The sequence below is a fragment of the Triturus cristatus genome, chromosome 8, assembly GCF_964204655.1.
Source record: "Triturus cristatus chromosome 8, aTriCri1.1, whole genome shotgun sequence".
NCBI classification, from domain to species: domain Eukaryota; kingdom Metazoa; phylum Chordata; class Amphibia; order Caudata; family Salamandridae; genus Triturus; species Triturus cristatus.
Genome location: NC_140591.1, coordinates 26,239,049 through 26,264,502, shown reverse-complemented (window position 1 = coordinate 26,264,502; position 25,454 = coordinate 26,239,049). Strand labels below are relative to the sequence as shown.

The 25,454-nt window shown below is 47.2% G+C and overlaps 1 protein-coding gene across 4 annotated transcripts in view; it reads right to left on the bottom strand.

The window, feature by feature from the left end:
- Window positions 1-11,471, bottom strand: part of AGPAT3 (1-acylglycerol-3-phosphate O-acyltransferase 3) — a 374,623-nt gene extending 363,152 nt beyond the window's left edge. The window contains exon 1 of one of the 4 annotated variants that reach the window (XM_085620784.1): window positions 11,314-11,471. The gene's annotated coding sequence lies outside the window, so the exon portion shown is untranslated. Of the gene's footprint in view, window positions 1-8,241; window positions 8,333-10,018 lie in introns of those variants that run through there. The other 3 variants (XM_085620783.1, XM_085620786.1, XM_085620785.1) reach the window with 3 other exon arrangements.
- Window positions 11,472-25,454: the final 13,983 nt, after the last annotated feature.

Sequence of the window (25,454 nt, the reverse complement as noted above, 5' to 3'; positions counted from 1 at the left end):
TACTATTTAACCACAGTTTATTGGCACCTCAACAAGCACTTTTATTTCCAGTTTTGGACTCATCCAGGACTACTCAGCGACAACTGCAAACACACCGAAGTGGCCCGTGCTGGAGCGCGGGATCACAACACTTGCAATCCGTGTGTGTTACCGGATTAAAGGCAACTGCAGGAGTGTGGCCTGGTGCCTTCCTGCTCTCCAAATAATAACAAAAGACTTCTAGATGAATGACGAAAGCTCACTGCGAACGGCTCTCCTGCTGCCCAAGGAGAAGTGTTCTGACAAACCCGACTGAGGGCACGTTCGGCTGTGTCGGCCCAGCTTCAAACTGGAGCCCTTCACTCAGGACTGTGGCTTCGACTCCACTGTGCAGTGGGCGCCGCGCCCTGCAGTCCGTCCTGCCTGTAGAGGTGCCACTGCTGTCAGACACACACGTCCTAGTCCTACTTGCAGAGGGTCTTTACCTACGTATAGACCATGGCATAGTGCAGGAGCTCAACAGGAGAAGCCGGAGGCCATTTCATTCTTCGGGTCTCAGATTTCCAAGAAGTGGTGAGATGTCCTTGCATTATTGAGCAAGAAGTGAGAATTTGAAGATTAAATGGACACAGCGCACGAGCCACTGTATTTAGGAATATAATAAGCAGTTTGGGCGGGACACAAGTTTTTTTGGGCAGCGCAGTTGAATAATCAACAGGCTGGACACAGCTGTAACGTTAAACAGGTTACTGAAAATATACAAAGCAACAGTTTCACATTAGAGGGCATCGAGAAGAATGGAGACTGTGCAGGGGAATGGAAAGGGCCACTCGAGCCAACTTTCAAACATCAGTAAGTCCGGATTTAAGGCTTAAAGCGGCAAAAGCGCAACCAGATGGGTAATCTTGAAGTGGTGAGAGCAAGTAGCAGGAAAGAACCAGCTAGTGAGGCTGTTTATGGGGGCTTAGGTGAGACCAGCAAGATCTAGGCTGGATGTGCGGGGAGGATCTCTCACCGTTTCCAATAGGTAGACAGGAGAGGACTGTGTGCGGCTTTAAATGAGAAAAGGAGTACTTTGTAGGGGTGGGTGGAATTTGCGTAGTCGCGCTACACAAAGCTCTGCGAAGCACGCAGAGTTCCGCGAACACGCAGAATTGCTTGTTCCGCCCATTCACAATGCTTTTTTCCTGTTCGCAAACGTTGTTTGCGTGCTCGGGGGTAAATATTCCATGAACACGCATTTTGAAAGCGCGAACAAACCAAAAATTCTGCGCATCAGCGGAGTTTTTGGCAATCTCGTGTTCTTCGCGGAACACGAAATTACCCAAATTCTGCGAGCGGAACGGAATTTACCGCCCAGGCCTAGTACTTTGTATAAGGCCCAGGTTTTAGTGATCGCCAGCCGAGATCCTGAAGATGGTGGGATGTGTGCGTGTTGCTGGCAAGACTATACCAAGTTCCTATAGGAAAGTACAGAACTTTACCCCGAGAATATTAGGGAAGGCTACTGTGATGAAGCTTCTTCAGATCAAGCGCAGAAAGTAGTGCTTTAGCCATGTGGAAGAGGGTGTGCGAGTGAAACTTGCAAGAATTTAATACATGCTACCTTGTAGCTTTAGGCGCGATTAAGGTTTTCAATATCATAATGAACAGACTAGTAAGCAAAGTTTCAGGCTGAAGGCGTAGTGGTGAGATTGCCAAGCGGGATGGAATAGGCACGAAAGTAGATTATTTCAGGCAGAGACAAGTTAGGCCTAGGAGAGAGGATGGCCATCCTTTGTTAAGTTACTAAGAGACAGTCAACTGTTTAGGACAGGAGACCAGAAATAAAAGTTGGGAAGGAGGAAACTGTTTGTGGTCACCATCACGATCGTTAGAGAAGCAAGACGAGAAGAGGAGATCACCCCGTAGAATAGCACAAAGAAAGAAGAGCGGGGAGCCTTGAGCCGAGCACTAGGAGTCAGAGAGAGAGTCATCCGAAAAGGAGGAAAAGGAGTTGCTTGGGTTGGAATTCCATGAGCAATAAGTGTAGAAAACAGAACATGGTCAACAGTTTCAAAAGCAGTAGAGGGAAAAGGAGTATTTATATGAAGGATAGCTGCTTATGGCGATTCTGGTTTGTCATCTCTTATTGTTCCTACATAGATAGATGATCTGGCTTATTGCGATTTGTGGGTGGTACAAGCAAGTTTTAAGTTCTTTTGGATTCTAGGGCAAGATAGTGAAGGTTTTTTACAAGTGGAGCAATGTGACCGCGTTTCTCGGTGCCAATGCCCTAGAGGGGTGCACCAGCAGGTCTGAAAACTTCTATGAACGTACTGCTGCCAGCTAAATGTAAGAACGCTAGAGATGCAAACTGAAGTTAGAAAGGAAGATTGAAGGCTTGAGATGTCTGAGCAGTTTAAGTTTGAATGAAGTCTGTCAGTATCCAATATCACAATTCGATTTCGATCAATAATTAAGCTTGGTAATACAGACGAGGAATCAATTAAAGGACAGATTTAGTCGACTAAATGTTTAGGCATGTTTGTACCAGAAGTGTGTAATCACAGAGTTGAGGAGAAGCGATTCTAGTGACTGCTTGGGTTCAATTTCAAGAATTATGAGCTAATCCAATTAATTCGCTTTTCTAGGATCTAGTTAGGTTTGTTTTGTTTGACAGGTTAGCGACTGATGCAAACTGGGGTATTATCAGTGTATGAATTATTAGAGATCTCATTGAAAGCACCAGCAGGTGCCATGTAGATGATGAACAAATTAGATTGAAGTATTGATCTTTGGGATACACTGCATTCTAAATCCAGTTTAACAGTAGTAAACTAAACAGAACCATGAACTGCTCCTGCCCTAGGAACCTGGTACGGTGATGTTAGGTGCTACAGTGACCAGGAGCAGGATCAAGACCTACATATGCTCTGGCACCAGACACAATAGGACTAGGTGCTACCCAGACCCTGGAAGCCCACACAGAACAGGATGCAGTCTATACTATCCTGGAGCTTTCCACACTCTGGTCTTTGGCAGCATTCTGTGGAACCAGGTGAAGTGACGCGAAGGTTGCTGCACAGACAGAGAGGGCGGAGCTTAACTGCAGAGTGGCCGCCAGTGAAGACAAGCAGTTATGGCCTGCTTTAACGCAGAGGACCTGCACCTCAACTGCAGGATGGTAAGATTTCTTGTGCTGTTAGAAAAGAAAATGCTAAGAGCCAGCAATTGCACTTCACCAGCAGCAGGCGTAGCTGCTACGGAGGAGAGAGACCTCTAACCAAAAATCTAAAGCTGGGGTTGTAACCATTGTACTTTATTCCCTGTGACCCAATCTTTAAAAATCAAACTTTGCTATTTACAGGACGAAGGGATATACTTAGTCTGCTTATGGATGTACTGCACTTATGCATCTGCTACAGGCAAGTGAGAGCCCAGGCACCAGCAAGCTGGCTCTCTTGCTAAGAAAACTGCAGCTAAATACTTTTTAATTTAAGGACAGTTACATCTGCATCCCGTGCCCTGCCTTCCGACCTCTAAAACCACTGTTATATGGCCCTTAGGGACATTGTTGACATTGCTAAGTTAGCATGAGCTTTGCTGCCATGATGCTGCTTTTGCGCACGTTACTACATGACTTTATTTTTGCAAAATTACGTTTATGCCTTTCACATGAGAACTATCTGCTTTTCACGTTCTCTGCTGAGTTCCTGGTGTTTAGTCTGAAATCGTTGTACAAGGTCGATAAACAGTGCCCCTTGTTATTCTGTTCTGGTCAGTCACTCGTACCTAGACATAACATGCGAAACACTGCTGCAATGCTGGAGACTCGTGCTTTGATGTTACGGGGATGCATGTTGTTTTAACACATACTTTGAGAGAATCTTTCCATGAAGAAGAGCTATGCTGTTCCTATGATGTAAACCTTACATCCAGGCTTTAAGGTATGGGGTCTGCTGTAAAAGCCCAGAGCTGATCTTTTATATAATAAACTTATTCCAGTCAAGGGGAGGGTGGTTATGCTGTCTTTATATAATGACTTCCCCCTTCATACTCTATGGAATTGTAACAACGCCAATTGTTTTGAGTTTATGCATTTTGCTGCTGGTAGTGGCTTGTATACTGTACTGTAGAGCACGATAGTTAGAATAAAGATTTTGAATTATTACGGTGAACTCTGCCAATTCTTATTGTGGACATGTACAAGAGACCGAGCGAAAGGGTATGTCTTGCTACCGCGATTCCTGAGAGAGACAGGAGTGTTGTGTTCTGGGTTGTCTAATCATTTGTAGCTTCGTGATTTTTGGGAGGAGAACGAATGAGACACTATAGCTGGTCGGTTTAGGGGTTTTGGGTACTAAGGTGATCGGTTGGTACACCCCTATACACCGAGGTCCTGTTTTCCTGCGCATACTTCTGTGTAGGTGCAGAATCTTCGCAACACCACATTTCCTCAAGGCCAAGACAAAGACAAAAATGTTAACCTGTTTTCAAAAAGCACTGCACGTATGCGCTTTATAATAAGTAAACCCTGAACATTGACAAATGCCCCCAGTCAACAAAAACTGCTGCTAAACACGTTTTAACATGTGTAGTTATGCATTTCACTTTATCGTACTTTTTTTTTTTTTTTTTTTTTTTAAGACTGTGTGCACTGGTTTTTATTAACTATGTGTGCACTGGTTTTAATTAACTATGCAAAATAAAACTACTACTATTGGTCTTTGTACACCTCAGAACCTATTCCTACACATCCTCTGAAACCCTACACAATACGACCAGGAGCTGCTATGCTCAGCTACCTCAAGCGATCAGGTGCAATGCATGCTCCAGTAGCCTATATAATATTATAATAAAGCTACGTCATAATGTGCAACAAGACCAAGTCCTGCTGTTGGTTAGACGCCCTACACAATAACATCTGGAGCCACTGAGTTTAGCATCTTATGCAGCCAGGTGCAACCTAAGCTCTGGTGTCCTAAACAGTAATGCTCCAATACCATTCACAACAAGATCAAGTCCTTTACGTGCTCTGGTACCAGAGACAATTAGACCAAAAGCTATTGTGCTCTGGACCCCATATGGCCAGATACTAGGAATTCTCTGGTACCTTTTATAATAAGATTATGTGCCAGCCAAGCTCTGATAACGCGTGCAACAGAACCAAGTACAACAGTTGCTCGGGTACTCTTTAAACATGCATTTTCACTGCAATAGGTCTTACATTAATTAAGTGTTGAGTTATTGCTTTGCAAATGTAAAAGAAATGCGGCGTCCGCTTGCCTTTGTTTTTCCATTTATTGACTTTGGAGCAATAGCAGCACGCTGCACTTTAGCTTTAAATGTTTCAAAACTAAAGCATGGCATGCCGCCTTTGCCACAAAAGTCAATGTGGTGTCATGCAGGGGGTGAGGCATGCCGCAGGAAGGACGGCAGCAATGACGGGAAAGAGTGCGAGCGAGGAGGCAACAGATGGTCAACCAAAAAAAACAATTGGTGATGTCCGCTGAGAGGAACCAAACACACAAAGGTGGGACAGATTGACAGTACTGATCAACCAGAGTAAAGGAATTTGGAAAGGTAGGCCAACTAACCAGACAGAAATGCTGGGTGTGTTGAATGCATATATCCTGAATACAGCTGGTCTCGTAGAGACAACACAAGCGCTGCCTAGGCGTGACCTAAAAAGGGCCAGGTGTCACTTGTACTCGGGGACCTGGCACACAAGAAGACTGCGGGGTACCTACGGACTGCTGTCCTATATGGCTAGGTGTACCCAACAGAAACGGGTTCTACTTGTGTGCTGCTTCCCAGATGTACACAGTAATCCGAGCTTTGGCAAGGATTACATATTTAGAAATGTCAATAAAGCATTATCCCACATGCCTAGACTTAGCCCACACTAAGGAAGCCACGAAAAACATGAGCAAGAGTCAAGTTACATAGAAGGCAGGGTTACAATGAGCTTACATTGAAAAGAAGAACAAAAGAAGAATCCCTGAACTGGTTCAAATAACCTGCTGCCACTCTATGAAGCTAAAAGCAAGACAGAAGTTAATTGATTAAAAGGAGCTGGTGCACAGACTCCCCTAAAACTTACAGTGAGAATCTACAACCATCAAAAAATAATGAAAAAGTGCAGCATGTGAGAAAAATGAGCACAGTGGGAGGTCCTGAATACAGATGAGGAAAGTCTAAGCACAGGGTGACAGACGTAGGATGGGGTGACAAGTGTGCAGAATGAAACAAGCAAGAAAGGCGTGCAGAACGAAAAAAACGAGAGGCGCAGAAAGTCGACTGCAGATGAGAAACATGACTAACTAGTGGAAGGTGAGAGAACGTAAATTGAGGGTTGACTGACGGGGCGAGGGAGGGAGCAGACAGGAAAAGAATGAACTAGCAAGAGGTGAAAGACCACAGGAGAGAGAGATCAAGAGGCTGGAAGATTTGGGCACCTCAAGCCAATAAAGAAACAGCAAAGGGTGAAACACTAGACGAAAACAGTAAGGCAGACCAGGAAGCAAACGATGAACCCTCTCAAAAGCAAAATTCACTACCTCCCCCATTGCACCAAATGCGAATAAAGTGTTCTTCACTTTACAATAAAAAAATATATCACCGAGTAACAGATAAAAGATGCACATCATCGTGATTAAGAACTGAGAAGGCAAGTACATTGCAAAATAAATCAAGGGGTGCAAGAAGTACCCAAGTACAGTGGCCAGGTCTTGTGCAGCAGGTGAGAGTCCTTCCTGACAAGCAAAGTTCCGGGATGTAGCCGTATAATAACTGACAACAGGTGACAGACTGTCCAAGGCACCTAAAGATAGAGCTGCAGATGCCACGAAGAATTCACTCGGAGACAAAGCTGCAGGACACTGGCAATGTGCTACAGTAAAGCAGCACTGTAAAACGAGAGAGAACAGGTGCAGCATACCAGGCCTTGGGTGACAGAGTAAGGCACCTGCGGCCTGGAGACAAAGCTGCAGGAAACTGGCAACGAGCTACAAGAAAGAAAAAAAAAAAAAAAACACTCCCAACCCAGAGATAAAAATGCAGAATAGCTGGCCTTGGGTGACAGTGTAAGGAACTTAGAGCCTGAGACAAAGTTGCAGACTGGCAACGAGCGACAGTAACTCCAAGCTTCGAGCTTTAATTGCAGAAAGGCTGGCCCTGGGTGACAGTGTGCGACACCCACGGCCTGGAAACACTCGACACAAGCACAGGGGAAAGCTCACCTTGAAGCCTGGAGACATCACACGGCCCCGGTAAACGGCCCACAGCAGGAGAGGCAGAGGGCCATGATGACAGACTTACTAGAAGCGGGTCAGAGGGCCAACAAGCTGACCAGGTAAGGTGGGCTAGAGGGAACATAGCGAGACAAGGACTTGAGGTAGGAGGGAAGGGAAGAGGAGAAGGGCTCCAGGCCTCTAGCCCTTTTTCGATGATAAATGCTTGACTGGGAACATGGCCCCAGCTATGATGTATAAGTAGGAGGGTAAGCCAGAGCATCGAAAGACAGCACGACAGGGCAGAGAAACACGAGAACTAGTAGGAAGTCTTAGTGTGGGACGTGCCATCATCACGGGCTTCAGACCTTCGAAACTAGACCATTGGCCAGAAGAACCAGACTCTGCGTCCTCCTCAACCCTGGCTCATCAACCACTGCACTCCGTAAACCGGGGTCGTTGAGCCAGATCCACTAAACCAACGAACCAGTGCCTTCATGAATCCGACCCAGAGACCAGTGTCCTAGCAAGGGGAACCAGGCTTCCCACCCTCTATAAACTTGTCTCAGGAACAAGCAACAACTTGTCAAGTGGGTTCGAGAACCAGAACTCCTCATGCCCTTTAAACTGAAGGCAGGAAATAGCAGCCCTCCCTTAACTTGCTCCAGGAAACAGCCTTTCCTCATTATAGTGAGAAACAGAAACCAGCACTCCCGCATTTAGACTGTACCCCACAAACCAGTACCCCCTCGTCTGAAAATGGGCTCTGAAAGCAGCACAAGCGATATTAATTCATATCAGAAAACAGCACCCCCTAGACCAGTCAATGCCTAAACTGATCACATGTACCAGTGCCTTCCTAACTTTGTCCCACGAGCCAGAGTACGCTCAGGGGTCTCCAGCCTCTCGACAAGGCCCAGGAGTCTCCAGCCAGAGAACTAGGTTGAGCACACAGGAGCCAGCCTCTGCTCCCAACCGGCCGAAAAAACGGGATACAATTTAGCACCCCACTCATACCCAAATAACGTATGCCCACGAGCCACCATACCTGCAGACAAGCAAGACCCTCGAGACAGTTTCGCCAGCCTTCTAAACCAGGGTGACCTGCCACTGTCATCACTTCTCTAAAACACTAAGTCAAGCAGCAAACACCCCCCCCCCCCCCTAAACAATGCCCAGGAGCAAGAACCAGGCAGAGGGAGTGGTTTGCATAAATAATTTACAGCTGGGCAGCCTGCACAGTGCACAGTTGAGGAAACAGGCAAGCATACTGGACACAGACCTCACCATTGATCACAGAAGAGAGCTGAAGTCAGCTACTCCAGTGCACGGGTGGCTGGAGCCGAAAAGATAAACTTCTGCAGGAGGAAGAAGCAGCCAAGAGCAGAAACTGCCAACTTGCACACTATCGGAAGAATGTACGAATTACAACCCTGACTGCAATTAGTTCTCATTCTAACAACAACGGAAGGTTTAAGAGAATAAACTACACTTCAATTCCTCCCTATTTGTGTATGTTGTCCCTCTTGACATCACTGTAGTTCCACCTAAAAAAGCTGAAAATCTACACTACTCCAACAACTTTTGCTAAATGTAGAATTCACTCTTTAATGGGGGGCAAAAACAATTTCACGACTGAAAAACTACACGTGATACCAGAGGCAATTGGGTGTAAATAAAGAGAATGAACATAGAGAACTGGAGAATAGCGTAGAAACCAGGGAACAAGGACCTATTTTGGTAAGTTCAAAGATAGGAAAAGAAGAAACATCTAACTTCCATGGACCAAGAAAGGGATATATACAAGGTTTTTAGAGACAGGTGAAAAGAAAGACTTAAATATTGGACAATATGAAGCACATCATGTTATATGTACGTATAAAAAACAAAACTGCATCTCTGTTGTTGAATCTATCCGATGTGACCTCCTCCCTCAACCCAGAGTTAGAAATACATGGTTAGGTAGGCCCTGCGACCTGGGCCTGAAGCAACTGATTGACAAATCACAAGTGCTGGTAGGGGGCACATAACCCTTAGACAAAAACACGCGTACGGGAAAACCCAGATCGATCCCACAGATAGGCATCGACACCACAAAGGTCTCAGGAGATTGGTCCAATAAAACAGGTTTGCTGCACATTCTCAAAAACACCATTAGGTCAGATGGCACACAGTTAGGAATACACAGCCAGTCAGAACACAACATGCACATTACACGTGGTGATCACACGCTCTTCATGACTCACATTTGGACACATACTCACTGGCCCTGCAGTATGTTCACACAAGAACGAGGCCCACCTGCGCTCCTTATCAAACACCACGTTTAATGGCCCTGTAACTAGGTCCACACTTCTGTCGCCAAAAGAATGTACAAGTTGTTTTATGGTACTTCATTTAAAGTATAAAATTACAGGCAAAACCAATGTGGTCCGAGACAGACTTCAGACCCCCACTATATTGCCGGATCTCCCGACCGCTGCATTTAAATAAATTCCTGTTTTGCCAAAGGTAATTTTTCAAAGGTAAATTCATATTCGAGCAACAAGACCAACAAACTGATAGGGAGAAATGTTTGTGAGATATATGAACTGAAAGGGAAGCCCACCTCCCTGCACCCAGAAATGGGTATATGCAGCAGGCACAGAGAAGGGGGAACCCTTCTACCTGCACCCAGATAAGAGGGGTCATTGGGACGGACAGAGAGAATAGAGAGGTATGCTTACATCCCTCCACTAAGGTGAACGTGATACGTACAGAGAGGTCAGGGGGCGGAGACCACCCCCCTGTGCCCTAGAGTGAGGATATATGAGATGTGTACAGACCTTGCACCATCGCAGGAGAGGCAGGGTTGTATATGCTGATAAACCTCTTTCAACGAGCGAGAAATCCTACCGTGGGACGTTTGAAGAAGTTAGTCCTGGGAAGGCCCCTGTTGTGGCTGGTGTTCTAGTGAAGTCGTTGAAACAGAGAGGGGGCTGGCAACAGAAGTGGCTGGAGCATGGTCTTTGGTTACGGCTGGTAAAAGGGCAGAGTCGTTAAAGGGGAGAGAGGCCAATACCCCCGAGGAGAAGGGGAGATGCATAATTGGGGTGCGAGTGGAGGGTTATGGAAGGCGGGCCGATGCCAAGAGAGGGTGGTCCGTGAAAGGAGGTGCTGCCTATGCTCCACGGCTGCAGCCTCACAACGGGCTGGAGGAGGAGGGTGACTCGAGCACTGGCAAGGTATCTGCCCAGCAGCTGCATCCCTGGAGCGCCCTTACCTGCAGCCTCAGGTCTGTGCTCGGGGCTGGAGCGGCCGCCTCGGTCTCTCCTGTCCTGTCCCACGCTGCCGGCTCTCCTCCAGGTCTGGTGGACGCCCCTTCGCCCCTCCTCGGCCTCTGCCCCTCCCAGTGCCCGCCCTGACAGGGAGGAACACCTATCCCCGCTCACAGGCTCGGCGTGGGTCAGGCTCTCGGGCTGCTCTCTGCCGGGCCTGTCCTGACTGCAGCCCCTGAGCAGCCTCTACCCATGCACCGGCTCTGACAGCCTCTTCCAGGCCTCCCCTCTGCGCTGTCTCTGAGGAGCCTGTCACTGTCCCAGGGCAGTCTACCGGTCTCTACCCAGCGGAGCGGTCTCGGCCTGTCCCAGGATCTGCCGTTGACCGTCTCTTCCCCAAGTGCCCCAGGCAGACAGCGTCTTCTCCCTCCCGTGCTAAGTAGCACCAGACAGCCTCTGCCCCCCCGGGTACCATCAGGCCGGGCCCTCCTCTCTCCGGGGTCTGTGCCTGAGCCTCCCTGACAGTCCGTGCCTGTATCCCTCTGCCGGGCTCGTGTCTGCTGCCTCTCGGGCCCCCTCACCCGACCCGGGCTTGTGCTATGTCTCGGGCCCCTCTGCCGGTCCCTCAGCTCCCTGGCTTCTAACTGCCGGTAGCAACAGAGACAGCACAGTCCCTTCTCTATGTCTATGTCCGCGCCGGCTCCCGCAGCTCCACTTCCGGGGCACGCTAGCGCACTTCCGGGTCACGGAGCCAGGGAGCTTGAGGGCTGAGACCCTCCGCTCCCGGGCTATGTCTCGGGCCCCGGCCCCCAGCGCTCTAAGTCCCCCTCTGCCTGTCCCTGCGCCCCATGACCTCGACCTACCGTTAGCTGCGGAGACAGCGCAGCCCGCTCTCTATGTCCGCGCCGGCTCCCGCAGCTCCACTTCCGGGGCATTGACAGCGCACTTCCGGGCCACAGTGCCAGAGAGCTGGAGGGCAGAGACCTGTGTCCTCTGCTCAAGGAAGCTACGTCCCCTCCCCAGAGACCACTTCCGGTCAGCAGGCACTTCCGGTCAGCAGACCCCCGGCGTAGGCCGACGAAGCACAAAGCCCCTTTGTGCTGTGGAGGCCGCAGGGACGGAGCCCGCGTGGGGAAGAGTTTTTGGCTTTTTTGTTGCAATTTTATATATCGCGAATGTGTTTCTAATCCTTTGTTCAAGGTAATGTCCACAAGTAACGGAAGGCAGGTCCGGTCCTGCACAGCGGACGGCTGGAGTCTTCTCTGCATCGCTGCCGAGTTTTCAGTCTGCTCATTTGTGTGCCATTTCCCAGGCTTTAGTGTGCGTATGAGGGACACCCCGTTGCCAAATGTGTGCCATGCAGTGACACGGTAACACAAATGAACTGAAGAAAAGTAGAAATATACTTTTATTTGATTTCATAAAAACCTTAAAAGGGTGGAGAATACCACCATAAATAAAACTTTCAAGAATGTACATTGTGATTGGTAATATAAAAAGTATAAAAAATTAGCATTTGAACAAGAATTTCGAATGATTTTGAAACCAGTTAGTTCTAATACAGCGTAAGTTAGTTAGCAGATTCTGTATTGGCCAAATCTTTTGCTGCATTTTTTAGGAAGTTTATGACTCTGCAGGACAGTGGGATGGATGAGCCCGTAAGACAGTGAATCACTGCTGCTCTACAAGTTCTTATTTGTTCCGTCCTAAAGATCTCCCGGAGGTCCTTTTTGCGCTTTTCTGCCAGGGCAGGGCAGATGCATAGTAGATGCAGTTACGACTCGTCCCAAACTCCACACAGGCGACATTCCGTTGATTGCCATGCTTGTTTCCATTTTGGGGTCCGGTCCTTTGAGGGGTATGACCCTAGCCTTAGTAAAGTGAGAAAATGTTTTTTCTCGGCAGAGAAGTGATCCTGCAAGTAGGGTTGGGGTTGCAGCCTCTGATATGACTGAATCACGGCCCAGGCATGTTTGTTTTTTGCTAAGGCAATTTTATCTAGTGATATGGAAAGCCGTTTTGTGGCTTTATTGACCAATAATTTGAAGCAGGAGTAGGTGGAGGCTGTAAGCCATGCCTCCTCCAACTTCAGAGCTGAGAGGGAAGCCTTCAGAACTTTGAAAATTGAATTTGTGAAGCTTGCTTGCTTTTCAATTTCTGCCCAACAGTAATGTGCGAGTGTGTTTTCCTCTGCGTCGCGCATCCTCCAGTAATACATGATTAGGGTGCCTTGTTTATCAGGGATCTGATTTTTTAAACCATACTCGAGGCGAATTTGAGCTTGCGGGATGTGTCGGGGAATTGCGAACAGCTTCTTAAAGAGGATTGACTGTTCCAAATTCAAGCCTATAGCATCCTTGCCATTCAAGATTTCTGTGCCATATGAGATGGAGGGCAGGAATTTTGCTGCTGTGACCTTTAATAAGTGCCCAGTGGAGCCCCCTGCAAGTTTGTTTTTTAAGGTTTTGAAAGCGAACTGCAGCTGTTTAGATTTCGTATGACCTTGAGACATGTGGATCTTAAAAGTGAGTCTGCGATCAATTTGGAAGCCGAGATATTTGTATGAATTTACCTCAGTCAGAGGTCGTTTGTCCAAAATCCAGGTAAATTTACGGTTAGCGTTATGATGTTTATTAAAGCTCATCACCTTAGTTTTTTTGTGGTTGATGGTCAGATGGACCAAGGTGGTATAGGCTCCGAGTTCAATAATTAATCGTTGCAAACCAATTGGTGTTTGCGCCAGTAAAACGATGTCATCCGCATATTGAAGGCTGGATATAGGTGTTGTACCAAGTTTTGGAGGATCACATTGGATTGACCGAAGATGCTCGTCCAAATCAGCGGTATAGATGTTAAAAAGGCATGGTGCCAACACGCACCCTTGTTTTAGCCCGTTAAGTGTGTGAATTTTCTTGGTGATGCTGAGTTCGTCTCCTATCCTAATCTGCACCCACGTTTCGGAGTACAGGTTGATTATGGCCTCCAGCAACTTAGCTGGGACGCCCCAGTTACGCATTTTTGTCCATAGCCTGACTCTTGAGACCTTGTCAAAGGCCGCTTTGAGGTCGATGAAACAAGCGTAGAGTGGCCTTGAGGTGCTAAGGGCTTGATTGGCCATGAGGGTTACTGCGGAAATGTTTGTCAAGGTGCCCATCCCGGCCCTGAAACCAGTTTGTGTTGGGGGAATAAGGCTTGTTCGCGCCACCCAGTCCTCTAGATCTACCAGCAGGTTTGATGCGTAAATTTTAGCCTCCACATCAATTAGCGCAATCAGTCTATAGTTTGCATGATCGGAACGAGAACCCGATTTGTATATTGGGCTCAGAATGCTTCCCCTCCAGGATTCAGGGATCATATTAGAGGTTAGAATGTCCGAAAAGAGGGGGGACAGATGATCTGCCCAGAATGATGGATTGTGTCGGAACAAGGCATTCGGTAGGCCATTGGGCCCAGGGGCACCCTCAGATCTAAGTTTTTTTATTGTTTTCAGTACTTGTTCTTTAGGGATCCGCAAAGGAAAATCGGAATCAGAGGGGAAGTTGTTTTTCATTGAGTCTCTTGTGGTGACTCTGTTGCTGAGTTGGGAGCCGCTGTCAGTGGAGCCTGGGGAGAAGATTTCATTGTATAGTGATTCAATGTGGGCTCTCCATGTATCCTCCATGATGTCCGAATTGTGATGGCGATGCCTGCCATTAGTTAGCTGGTTGATGTTTTTCCAAAAAAGCTTGGAGTCTCTTTGTTTGCAAGAGTAATGGAGTTTCGCCCAAAGATTTTCCTGAAATGCTTTCTTGGCCGCCTTAATATCTTTTTTAAGATCTTTTTTAGAGTTAGAGATTAAAAGCAGTTGATCTTTAGTCGGAGGTGAGCCCTGTGTTCTTAATTTTCGTAGGTTTTTGTTCAGTTGTTGTTTTTGGATTCTCAGGCTTTTGGTGAACCATGCTGCCCCCAACGATTTACCTGTATTTTTGCCAATAGCCAATTTGGACCAATTTTGATTTAGTTCAATGGTGAATGTCTCCCAGGCCCGGATGCTGGATGTGAGATTGTGTTTCTCCAAGATGCTCATGCATGTAGCCATAAAGTCACTGATATTGTCCTTTTTCCAGATGAGGCGTTTGAGGTTGTAGCATTGGAGTTCTTGAGACTTTGCGTTAGTGGGAGTTGGATTAATGTTATTACTTAGAAGTGTGAAGGATTGCGGTTGATGGTCACTCTCTGCTCTGTCCAAAATTTGGAAATTATTTATCTGAGGAACAAGATTGTGGTCTATGAAGGAGTAATCGACGATTGAAGCTGACTTTTGAGTGACCCTTATGTATGCCGCTGGGATGTCAGATGGACCGTGCCCGTTAAGCATACTGAGAGAAAGGTCATACAAGTGAGCTGCGCATTGTTTGCAGAGGGTGTCATGTCGAGATTTAGCTAGAGTATGCCGCCTAGTGGCATTTGTTTCTTGCAATAAAGACATGTTAAAATCACCTGACAAAATGATATTTGCGTCTGGGTAAGCAAGTTTTAAGGTGGCAAGTGAAGCTAATAGATGATCAATGCTTGCCCGTTTTTGTTTCGATGCAGGGTAAATATAAGTGTTTATGATCAATAAGCTATTGAAAGGAGGGGTGTCAAGTTTGACACACAACAGCCAGGGGGAATCAAGATCTATGGACACGGCGGATCCGGAAATCTCAGTTGAAATAAAGGTGGAAAGGCCCCCTTTTGCTCTCCCTCGATTAGTCCCCTTTGAGGCCGGATTCTGGAATTCCTTGTATCCTACTAGGGGAGTGGAGTTTGTTAACCAGGTTTCCTGGAAGAGGAGTATTTTGTATTGTAGAATAAACTCCACAAAGTCAGGATCTTCTAGTTTCGTCCCAAGGCCGAACACGTTCCAGGAGCAAATTTGGTAGCCTTTGGATGAATTTGTGGCGGCTTTAGGATTTTTTCATGCCCTGGTTTGTAGAATTCCAGGCTTGTTGAATTGCCGGAGTCCAATGGGCTGACTGACTTCAGGGTGAACAAAGGTGATTGTGATTGACCTTACCGTGGAGTCTATGCCTGGAAAAAGACTTTGGTTGTCCGGGCCTTTGGCGCCTTTTAACAGGCCCGCTGGTTGTTTGGGCATGTGTAAAGGACTGGGATAACGTGGGGGGTCGATCTTTTTTAACTCCATGCCCCATTTTCCGAATGAAGCCCTCTGCTGCCAGATTTGCTCAGTGACGAGGGAGTCAGTGAACGTGGCGGTGGTTGATTCTTGGAGTTCCACTGAATGCTGATTCTGGTAGAACCCTATGCTTTTGATGTCCCTAGAGTTAATGTGATTCAGGGTAGGTAAAGCCCTGAATAACTTCAACAGGACACTTCTGTTAAGGAAGTCATGGTTGCCCCTTGAGACGTAGTGGGGGATGAAATCCAGTTTTTTATTATCTGCGAAGATTTCAGACTGCAGCACACGTTCGGGGCTGTGTTCCATCTTGGGAGCTCCCTCAATAGACCCTAAAGGCATCAGAGGCGGGGAGGCATTAGTGTTGTCTAGTATTGGAGTTTTGTTAATCTTTGTATTAGTGATGACGATGCGTACCGGACTCGGTTTGTCCTTTTTATTTCCAGTTTTCCCTGAGTTGCTACAGTCTTTCCGGTCGTTGTCTACAGGCATGTTTTCCGCACTAGTGCTCGTTGTAGTTGGATGGTGCAATTCAGTCCTGGGCATAAATTTGGAGTTGACTGTTGGTTTTGGCAAAGTATCAAGGGGGTGCTTCTCTTTCTTAGGGGGTAGTTTGAATAAACTGTATAAGTTGTCTGGCAGCGTTTGTTGGGTTTTAGTATAATTTGGGCTGCTTGGTGTAATGACACTCAAGTTGGGCAATTGGGGAATCCTTGTTGCATATTGCTGCCGGAGTGTGTGGAACCTAATCGTTGGTGATTTGTTTCCTTCCCTCTGCAGGTAGGGCAGAAATTACATTGATTGAATGATTTAATTGTTTACTTTTTCTTGCTTTTCTAAGGCGTTTTTTCTCCCGCTTGGTTAATGGCTTAGTTGGTTTAATCGGCGTTCCAGGAGAATGGTGATGATTGTTGGAAAATTGGGAGGCCGAGGTGTTGGAGTTATCATGAACAGGTGAGGCCAGAAGTGCTGGTGTATTTTCTGAAATTGGCAGCGAAGATTGGCCCATGCTGCCGATTAGTTGGCCTTCCTTGAGCCTAGGATGTACCGTATCCTTTACCAGCAGGTCCTCTTCAGCTTGCCCTGCCTTGGGAGAATTGTTCAAAAGGGCCTTCTTGGTGGTGTCCAAAAGGTCTGTTAGTAGGATTGGGACCGCAGCAAGTTTGTCGATAATTTGAGTACAGTGGCAGTGGCGCAATTAATAGGTAGTCTCTTGGTCTCTCTGAACCTTCATGATCATCTCGTTAAAGCTGTGTATTTTTTGTTCTATCCCCTGGACGTGAATGGCTAAAATATTTAAAAGATCTACTTGGGTATCAAGTTTGTTGGCATGGAGGGTCATGGCTTTGCTTATAGTATCTAGGGTGTTGAGCAGGAGTGGCCAGACAGAAGATGTTGGGGAACAGCTGGTTTCTTCGTTGAAAACCTGATCATGGTAATCCGTGTTACTGGAGGGGGCTGGAAGCCAATTGCTCTGACACTGACTTCTGGGTGGCGTGCAGGATTGGCCCCTTGTGCTTAAGCCCTTAGATTGAGGAAGTAATGGGGCAGGGGTGGATCTGTTAGTGTTGGCGTGAAAAAAAGACTTCTCCAGTATTTCGAATTGGCTGGGATATTGGAATTTGTTATGTGCAACTTCCAGCTGATGTAATGATTGTACGGGCCTGTCTCTGTTATGAGTGTTGTGATTATTAGGCTCATTCGCTACAAGGTGACAACTGCCAGATAGCGTAATCAAGTTACCAAGAGGACTCGTAATATTTGAAGTCGATTGAAAATGGATGGGATCATCATTGAGGCTTTTGGAGTCTTGGAAGCCTAATAGGAGTGGAGGCGAAAGTGGTGACTTCAAGCAGGGGGATACTAAGAGAGACTTAGGTGACTGGGTATGATGGTGGATTTGTGCCTCGGTTACGACAGGTATTGGTTGTGAGTGCAGGTCCGAGAAGTGAAGTACGTTAGAAGATAGAATTTGAAGACTTGGGACTGCAGTGGTTGTTTTAGATGTTACTGTCCAGCCACTCCTGGCGTCCTTGCTCCTTGTAACTGTAGCTGTTCCATCCCGTGAGGGGCCCATGAGGGCCTCACTTGTAAAGGCAATGTTAGGCTGGGTTAATTTGTTACAATGCGAGGTCTTAGGGTTGTTGTAGTGTTGATTTTCCGGAGCGGTTTTAATGGCGATTTTTAGAAAATCGGTAATCAGGGCCCGTTTTCTGCTATTTTGGCCTACGTGGGACCTTGGTTGGGTCATGTGAGAAGCTGCGATATCTTTTTTCTGCTCAGCGTCCGAAGCTGGTACGATGTATTTGTTCGGGGTCGCTGTTAACACAACACTTGACTCAAAGTGGGTTGCGCTCACAGGGCTTCTGAAGGGTTTCAAGAGTGCAGGCTCCCCTGTAAAGTCTGAATCTCTGCTGCTTAGTGGATTGGATTCAGGCGGCGGCCTGCAAAGGAGGGCTACGGTGGAAACTGGGGGTACCTCCTTAGTTTTGTGCTTTGACTTGGGTGGAGGCGCACCCCTGGTTTTTTCTGAGTGCATCTCCGGCGGCTGAGTGGTAGTGCTTGGTGCTCGGTGCTTGATGTTTTATTTTTACGTCTCTTCGTATCTCTTCGTGTTCGTATTTTCTTCACACTATTCCTACTGCCGCGTGTCGAGAGGCGCGGAGAGCTAGAACTAGAATCGTGGAAGAGTTGTGGCGGGCAGCGCCATGCACCGCCTCCCAGCCAAGTAGTGATTAGGCGGGGGAAACAAGGGCAGTTAGGTAGCTACCTGCTCGTATGCTCCGGCTCCTTGCTCTCCCGCTTTCTTCTCGCTGGCAGAATCCAACGAGGCAGCAACAAGGGCGACAAGCACGGTCCCCCACAGTCAGGCCGCTGGATGTCCAAGAGCAATAGCTGAAACCGGGTGAGCAAGGGAACTGTTCCGCCGGGCAGTCGGCAGTCAGCGGGGCCACTTTTCCAGCAGCGAGTTAAAGCAATATCGCAGGCGGCTGTATGATCTCTCCTCCTCGCTCAGGCTGCAAGGGGGCCACAGGAACCGTGGAACCGCGGGCTGGGATTAAAGTGCAGCCCGCAAGAGTGTGAGCTGTAAAGGGAGAAAGCCGCGTCCTCCACACTCCTTGCTCCTAGCTCTGCAAGTGACTTCGGCGGTCTGGTGTCAGAAGGAAAACCTGGCAAGTGGACTTCCAGAAGAAGAAGTAGATTACACTAACTGAACGCCTATCTGTCTCAAAGTGTAGTAATCGAGGAACTGAAAAGTCACGTATAAAGTACACTCTACACACAGAAATGTCACACATGAACTGAACTTGTGAGCTGTAAGAAGCTGAGGAAAAGCCCTGTTTAGTGGCTAAATTGCCCAGTGTGAAATACCGGCTTCCAAATACTGTGTGATCCTAAGCAAATATATTATTTCACTGTTCCTCTCCTTTTTTATGACCACATATTCGAGCGCCTTCAAATATTCAGTTCATGAAATGTGCAGTGCAAAAACATATTTGTGTTTTATTTAATGGAATATAATTTTGCTCCATCTATAATTAAAATCTAGGCCACTTATAGAGTGCACGAGAGAAGTGCCCAATTAGACTTTTGTGACTGCTGGAGGGTGGGTTTGATAAAGGAACCTAGGATGGTAGCACCCAGCCAAGGGGCAGAGCACAGGTTCCTCCTGTGCACAAAGGACAAAGAAGTCTGTAATGTTTATGACTTCATACAGCCAGCATCGGATAGCAATAAAATGAGGCGGTAGAAGCTGTACCAACATCACAACCACCACCAAAGTTATCAAGACATGGTGTAAGTATATCCATGACAACCCCTCCTGTTCTTGACCTGGGAGGCTCTGACAGTATACCTAGCAGCTGCAGACTCGCAGCTGACCCATGGAATCACACTGTCGATCTTAGAGAGCCTCAAGCAATTCAGAGGGGTAGAGAGAAGCTGTAAATGCGTGACAAAGCATTTCAGTGTGGTGATGCTGAACCAGCATTGAAATGCGTTCGTGTCACTTGTGATGCGTCACACTTTTGCAGGGCTGTCTCAGTCATAGAACACTCTAGGCATCAGCAGACCCCGCATTCCACAAAAGAACCATACAACCCATAAAAGGTAACTCAGGCTGAAGGTCTCGGAGCGCTGTACTGGAGCACCTGTCATGTTACACAATGACACCCTAATTTTTTGGGGGGGAACAGGGAGATGTAGGGCCTGATTACAAGTGTAGGTGCTATTGATCATACCTGATAAAAATACCATGGGGTATGTTATGTATTGGGTGCAATCAATAGCACCTATTATGAGTTTCTGGGAAATAAAATACAGATTTTAGTGTTTAATGCACCACAATCCTCATGATACAGGAAATACTGTATGCTTTTCCCATGTTAAATTTCGGCAAGTCAAACCTGGTTCTCCAGTTTCACAGTTTGCAGCTCTGGCCATAACACCACACCCTCTCCTGGTTCCCACTGCTGGGGTTGTGTTTAATAACTCAGACGCGCGCTGTAAAGTTAGCCCTTCATCTTAATTATTTTAAATTGCAATACAAACTGTTTTTAGAAATTTATTCCGTTGCTACATTGTATTTCTATTCTAAATGCTGCTATTGCTGTAGTTCTCCTGCTCCGCCTACTCCTCGTTCCACCACGGGCTTTCCCGTTTGTTTTGTGGAGGGAGATTGCGGAAGAAATCTGGTTGGTTGGAGGTTGGGGAGGCGGGGAACACCGGGCTTGTTGGCGCGTGATCGTTTGTAGGCTTTATATTTCATGCCTCTCGCCCCGCGCAGCGGGCGCGCCTAAGGCAAGCCTGTCTGCGCCCGTCCGCGACCGACCGGGGCTAGGGGCTACGATCCCTGCCCCTCCGTCTTCCCCAAGGTTAGTTTACACCTCTCCACAACTTCTTGCATTACGGCCGCCCGGCCGTGCTGACTGCGTTCCTTTAGCTGTTGATAACGCTATTGTCCACACCTGTCCGGGGGCTCATTGCTCCTTCTCCCTGTTCCAGCCTTTGGAGTATGAGTGTAGACCAACTATGATCCCATCCATCTTCAGGTTATTATGGAAGCCCTTAATTCTTCTTTGCAAGCATCTGCTGTTTCGCCTGTCTGGAAGCACTCTATGGTTGTCCCTCTGTTAAAAAAGCCTGCTGCTGACCCCAAAGTCCTTGCGAATTTCAGACCTATCTCTCTCTTGCCTATCTTTTCTAAGTTTTTGGAAAGACATATCCATACGTACCTCGCCAAGTTTGTGGAAACTAATAAAATACTTCACTCTTCAGTCTGGTTTTCGTGCTGGTTTCTCAACTGAGACCACGCTTTTAGGCATTACAGAAAGACTGCGGTATCTATTGGATTCTGGTGACACTGTCGCGCTCATACTATTAGATTTGAGCGCGGCTTTCGATACTATCTCCCACCCCATACTGATTAACACTCTGAAATCTTTTGGCATCTGCGGTTCTGCTTTGGACTGGCTATCTTCCTTCCTTACTGACCGCACTTTTCAAGTCTTTTCTGCGTCTGACAGTTCCAATGTCTTTTCTTCACCTTTTGGAGTTCCTCAGGGCTCTATTTTGAGCCCCATGCTCTTTAATCTGTATGTCAGGCCTCTTGCTGACATTGCTGTCAATGCTGGACTGTCTCTTTATATACGCTTATGATTCTCAAATCATTTTCTCGCTTTCCAAATCGGACTCTTCTTCTTCCTTCTCTGCTCTCCAGTTGGGCATACGCCAAATTGCTGTCTGGATGAATAAAAACTATTTGAAACTAAATGCCAATAAAACTGAGGTCCTTATTATAGGCAAGCAGAAAGATCGTTGGGGCTCCTGTCATTGGCCGAATTAGTTGGGTACTCTTCCTCGGCCTGTTGATCATGTTCGCAACCTGGGCTTCTATATTGATGACTCTTTGAAAATGCATCATCAAGCAGTCAAAGTTGCGGGCACCTGCTTTACCATCCTGAAATGGTTGCGCAAAATTCTTTGGATGCTGCCGAAAGATACCCAAAAAAACGTAGTCCATGCTCTTATTACATCAAGGCTGGACTACGGTAACGTTCTGTTTTTGGGTGCAAATAAGGCTGTGTCCCGTAGGCTGCAACTTGTACAAAACTCTGCTGCCAGACTCTTGTGTGGTGTTCCTAGATGTTCTTCTATTTCTGAACATCTTCGTGATCTACATTGGCTTCGTATTGAACAGCGGATCGAGTTCAAAGCTCTGAACTTTATGTTTAAAATCAAATGGGGGCTAGCACCGGACCATTTACAGACTCTTGTCTGTCCCTATGTTCCAACTCGTCATCTTCGCTCTGCTTCACTTGAAAAATTTCATGTTCCTAGGTTCAGACTCTCCAGAATGGGAGGTAGATCTTTTTCCGTTTTGGGTCCTTCTCTCTGGAACTCAATTCCTCTTGCCATACGTAGGGAATCTTTGTATCCCCAGTTTCGTCGTTCACTGAAGACTTGGCTTTTCAATCAATAATTATTTCACTTCTCAGTTTCCGTGTTCAGGCGCCGGGAAACCCTTGTTGGGTAGCTGGTAAATAAATAAATAGGATAGGTTTTTGTCACAGGAAGCAATTGTATCAAAGCACTCAAGCACTCCGTTTCATGAAGAGAAATAGGTCTAGAAAATTCAAGGACACAGAATCCTCTATCCTGAGTAGGCAAACTCTTCCCTACGTGTCACCCACGCAATGTTTCCAGTCCTAAGCTTTTAACCCACAAATCATTGGTATTCTATGTGTAAGGCTAAATATTTCATTAAAAAATCAAGACTGAAAAAACCCACCATAAAACCCAGGAATGGAAAGTTTCCACGAAGACGCATGCAGAGGTGGCATCCACAAACCTGCGCGACATATATGACCTATGAATAACAGTCTGAATCCCCCCCTCCAGAATAACCACTTATCCATACTAATTGGGCAAAAGCACCGCAGAGAACCCGTTAGCTGCTAGATTTTCAGTTTATGTATGTAGGTCTTTGCTATATTTGCAGTTAATCTGCACGCAGGGTTAATGGAACTATGTAATTCTGTGGCCGCAGCGTTTTCCACATCTTTTTTTTTTCCAGGTAGAATCAAAGTATAACAATACAAAATCTAGGTACACACTATACCAAAATTTACAATTATGTTCTGTGGTAATCTCTCATATTATACAATCATAAAATACAGTTTTTCCAAATTGATAGATTTCCATTAGCTAAGCTTAGACACACAGAGAATATATCAAACAGTAAAAAAAAAAGCCATACTGCCATTTTTTTTATAACACTTTATTGATTTCATTGTGAAACACAGTAACATAAAGTGCCTTGTATCATACATCTTCTTAGCCCACATAAGATAAAGCAAAATTGAATGCCCCCACCAAACTAGAAACACCAAGTCAGCCTCCAACACGCTGGTCGCAGACAGCTGAACAGTAGTTATCCTTATAGACCATAATAATCCCACCACTTCTGCCACCTTCTAGTAAATTTCCTAGGACATCCCCATGCCACATTAATTGTTTCTTCAATTTTACCACACCAGATTAAGCCTCCGACCAAGAAGGCTCAGCCTAGCGGAGCTCCAGACCAAGCCCCAATAATCCGGCCAAAATCCGTAATCAAGCCTTTTCCGAGGTGCAGAATTAGCGGCCACCAACGAAGTTTCGCCACCAGTAACTCCGTGGCCAGCATCGGAGCTCGAAAACGGAACATATCGACGGACGCCAGCTATATGAGCAGTTGACAGCGGCCTCGAGGGCCGTGGAGGGACACAAGTACAACCGTCACTGACGTCCAGAAACCGTGTAGGCCGACTGGATGGCTGCAAGCGAGAAACACGAGGCCAGAGAGAGGTAGTATCGCCCGGACGGGTGGATTCTGTGTGCGGGGGAGCAAAAGACACCCGCCTGCTACCCGGGGTGCCGATCGGAGCAGCGAGTCAGGACCGTGGTGTATGCTGGACTGAGGAGGGACACCGCTGAGATGCTGCAGACAAGAAGAATACTGAACCACGGGCTCGTCGTTTGGTGTGCAGGAAAGACACCCGCCCGGACCCGTACTGCAACGGAGAGCCTGACTCCGATATATATAAACCTAAAGCAATGGGCAGTGGACCATAAACAAATTGCAGCACCTGTACCGTCAATCACCCATACTGTATATGTGATAAACAGAAATGTGTGCTACCAAAAACGGGCCCCCTATCCAGGAGCGCCACCCCAATGAAGGGGATTCAACACAAAAAAACACTAGATTGGTTCCGCACCACAATCTGTCAACATCAAAATCCTGACTCAGATATGGAAGGTGAGCCGGGAGGCCTCCGGTGCTCTGGCTGTGGGTGGGCCTAGCGACCAAGCAGCGTGGTGGGGTTCAGAATAGCAGAAATCTGGCTGGGAAACATGCCGGCAGATCAGTGATTGAAAAGAGATCCTGTACCCAGATTGGGGGCATTAAACAGGACAATCAGAGTCCGTCTGGTGCAACGACGGAGAAATCCACCTGAGACTCCGCACAATGATCGGATTGAAGAGGTGAGGCCACAAGTGCTGCTGATCTGCTGCTGGCGGGCGCTGAGACGCCGGAGCAATAAAAACGATTGGCGCGGTGGGCCCAGGGCATGTGGAGGGGGAGACGGTCCCCGTTTCCTGGACTCAATAGAGCAGAGAGCCAGACCCAGGCTGAACACGCCAACCGGTAAGCCTCGAACACGTAAACCGGTAGGCCTCCGGCACAATCCCAACAAGCAGGCATACCGGCCTAACAGAGCGGTAGATCGAGGGCCTGGAGTTATGACAAACACTTGGAAGGGCCTGGCAGTGATGACCTGCTAGCACCAAAGATAGCCCAGAGTGTGAATTCCTTTGGCCTTCTCATAGAACTGGAGGAAAGACTGCTAAGAGCAAGAGCCAAAGGTTGCATAGTCCTGGTTTGGGACAGGGACTGTCAACAAGCCTGGGAGTGGCGGATTCTCTGGGTCCCCTGAGCAATCATCCACACTGAGAGTGATTCATCTGGAGAGCGGAGGAGTGAAGAGTGTGCAAATCTCCGCGGACCGAGTGATCCATTAGACACTCTAGTGGACCATATAATAACTGGGGCAAAGGAACTCTCCAGTTCTCGGAATACTTAGCACGTGTCGAGGAATTAGACCCACATCTGACATTCTGGCGGCAGACAAAGTTAGGATGGGGAAATGCAAAGGAATGGGATCTGTCCAAGCCAACAAACTTGACAACTACGTCTTTACAAAACCTCCTTCAAATATAGGAGATGAAGGAGGTGCTGAAGAACCCTCTCTGGACGCCATAATTGCCACAATCCGGGATGTTAAGGGTTCCCTGGAGCCAAAAATAGACTCAGTGTCCACAGAGGTCACCTTGATAAGGGCAGACCTCTCTAAATTAAGTGAGAAGGTCTCAACTGCAGAGACCCAAATCACCCAACTCCAATCCAAAACAAAGCGCCTGGAAAAACAGGTGCACCATCTAACGCAACAGACAGAACACATGGCGGCTCGGCTCGAGGATCAAGAAGGACGGGCTAGAAGAAATAATAAGTCGTAGGGGGCCCGGAAGGAACAATATGAGGCAGGAGGGAGAACATTATTTCACAGATAATGTGGCGACGGTGGCCTCTCTGGTGACCCTCTGGGAGGCATTTAAAACAGTTATCAGAGGCAGCGCCCTGGTGAAAATTGGAGCCCTCAGGAAGAAAAAAAACATTAAATGTATCGCCATAGAAAATGAAATAGTACAACTGGAGGGCAGAGCGTCAGGAGTGGACACCCAGGCAAAGACTGATAGGCTGCACTTACAGGTGAGGCAAAAAGAACTACGAGACTTACTGGA